Raw genomic sequence first — 2,902 nt, forward strand, 5'->3', positions numbered from 1 at the left:
TGATCCAGTGACCATTGAGGTCAATGAAAAGATTCCTATTGACTTCAGTGGCATTTGGATCAGGCCTATGCTTAGGGGTGGGGTGGGGAGTGATCTTGTGGAAAGGTGCACTGTTTCTAGATAAACGGCGCAGAAGGAACGGTCTAGTCATGTTAAGCAGGGAGGGGAAGAGCGTAGATGTTATCTGTGCCCATTTGAAACCCAGAGACTGTTCCCCACCCTCTCAGGACCGTGGTGCTTGTATTCATAGATATCCCTGTGCTATCTTAAGTGGCCAATAGTAGATGACTTAAGGGCAAAGAAGAGCTCGTTCCGAGTGGTGTGATAATGGCAAAGCACCCTGAGGGATGCTCTGCGCAGGAAAAAACAGAGTTTGACTTCTCATAAAATCTTTATTGACTTTCCAAGCTTTATGTAGCGCTCAGTCTTTACAAAAGCACCTCTTCCATCCCTCCCTAATTACCACACGCATTCCCATCCCATGGGATTGTGTATACAGACATGGAGGGCTGTAGACCACTTTGTGACCATACCTACCTCTCTGCTCCTCATTTCTAAAACCTGCTTCAACTCTCTGCTTTCATCATATACTTTGTCTTCTAAATCTACATAGATTTTCCCCTTGCTGTACTCTCCTTTCATGTGTCAAGCCTGGCCTTGCTGAGCTTGGCTCTCCTAGGTGCAGTTAAACCTCATTATCTGAGTTTCTGCTGCTCACATAAAGGGGTTTTCCTCCCCATCCAGGGAAATAAACCACTTCATTAGTTTGAGCCTGTCTAGGAGATTTAGACTCCTGTCTCTGAATCACTCAGTCCCTCCTCGAAAGGCAAACAGGCAACAACTAGACCTCCCATAAGACAGCCATAGCCAATACTCTAAATGGTGAGGGCTTGGCACCGTTGCCCCACAGTACTGCAGTTCAGAGTCTTTCTCTGGCTCCAAATGTTGGTACTTAAACACACAAAGGTTGAAATGGCTTTGGGTGCTGGGCTTCACCTCTGCTTTTGCTTGCTTCTGTGATTTTCATGTTTTTGAGTGCGTCTTCTCTCCCTACCTATCTTGTTTAGCACTTCTCTCCCCCTTCCTCATCACGCAGTCCCCTTTCACACTCTGCTTTCCTGCCCAAGGAGGCCTGGGGAGCCCCATGATGCCACTTTTTAAGTCACTGGAAGGCTCGCTATGAAGTGTCGCAGGGTGTTGCGCGTTCTCCCCCGCAGCCTCCGCTTCCTCTTGGCAGCCTCATGAAACAAGAGGTTGTCTCCAAGTGATGGCTTGTAAAGTTACTGATTGGCTGCCACCACATAATACCTTAGTAACTTTAACCACACCTTGAAGGAATGGTTTAGTTATTGCCGTCCCCTTATTCTTTCCACAACATGTCATAAGAACATAGGAACATAAGAATGGCCATACTGGGTCAGACCAAAGGTCCATCTAGCCCAGTATCCTGTCTTCTGACAATGGCCAATGCCAGGTGCCCCAGAGGAAATGAACAGAACAGGGAACAGAACAAAACAGAAACAGGTGATCCATCCCCTGTTGCCCATTCCCAGCTTCTAGCAAACAGAGGCTAGGGACACCATCCCTGTCCATCTTGGCTAATAGCTGTTGATTGACCTATTCTTCCTGAAATTATCTAGCTTTTTTTTTTTTTTTGAACCCTGTTATAGTCTTGGCCTTCACAACATCCTCTGGCAAGGAGTTCCACAGGTTGACTGTGTGTGTGTGTGTGTGTGTGTGTGTGTGGCGGGGGGGGGAATACTTCCTTTGGTTTGTTTTAAACATGCTGCCTATTAGTTTAATTTGGTGACCCCTATTTCCTATGTTATGAGAAGGAGTAAATAACACTTCCTTATTTACTTTCTCCACACCAGTCATGATTTTATAAACCTCTATCCTATCCCCTGCCCCCCCCCGCTTAGTATTCTCTTTTCCAAGCTGAAAAGTCCCAGTTTTATTAATCTCTCCTCATATGGTAGTCATTCTATATCCCTAATAATTTTTATTGCTCTATTCTGAACCTTTTCCAATTCCAATACATCTTTCTTTGAGATGGTGCGACCATATCTGCATGCAGTATTCAAGATGTGGGTGTACCATGGATATATATTGAGGCAATATTATATTTTCTGTCTTTTATTATCTATCCCTTTCTTAACGATTCCCAACATTCTGGTCACTTTGACTGATGCTGCACACTGAGTGGATGTTTTCAGAGAACTATCCACAGTGTCCACCAACCTTGATCAACAGAGGTCTTAATACATTGAACCTCTTAGGAGACAACTTGTAGTAGGAGTGCAGATTGCTAATACAGATAGTTCCAAAGGTCTCCTGTTCCCTCTGGAAATCCATGATCTCTTCTTTCCAATGTCCATGGTTCCAGAAACAAGCCCTCCTTTACTGAATGTATCTGCTTCCTGCTCTGACATTCTGTGTGTCATAGGGCTAAGCAATGCAATGTGGCCTGCTTTGGCCTACTCTCCATTCTGGAAACTAAACTCTCTGCAAGTTGTTTTGCCTATGCAGCAGACTGGGCTTCATTGCAAATGCAGTAAGGTGGCAGGGGAGGGGCACAGCAAAAAACAAGCAGTTGTACACCTTTTTAAATTGATAAAACAAACAAGTACCTTCCCTCTCATCTTTGTGAGACCTACCTTGTTCCCTGGGTCACTGTCACTATAGGACAGAATGTGGGTTGAAATTTCAATAACTACTGAGTTATCTTCTCTTGCCAAATTGGCCTAACCTCCCAGCTGTAATAAATGTTAGTTGCTCCACTTGATGCTAATAATGCATATCCCATCAATGGTAATTGGTGTCCTTTGTGTGTGCCAACTTTGCTGCAGTGGAGTTACTCTTACTAGGCAACAAATAGATTTTCTGTGTTTCTAGGTTCTGG

At 44.6% G+C, this 2,902-nt stretch overlaps 1 protein-coding gene across 6 annotated transcripts in view; it reads left to right on the plus strand.

The window, feature by feature from the left end:
* LSP1 (lymphocyte specific protein 1) overlaps positions 1–2,902 on the plus strand; it is an 81,655-nt gene that overhangs the window by 65,901 nt on the left and 12,852 nt on the right. The gene's annotated exons all lie outside the window — the stretch shown is intronic.

Source organism: Dermochelys coriacea, chromosome 6, assembly GCF_009764565.3.
Source record: "Dermochelys coriacea isolate rDerCor1 chromosome 6, rDerCor1.pri.v4, whole genome shotgun sequence".
Classification (NCBI taxonomy): Eukaryota; Metazoa; Chordata; order Testudines; family Dermochelyidae; genus Dermochelys; species Dermochelys coriacea.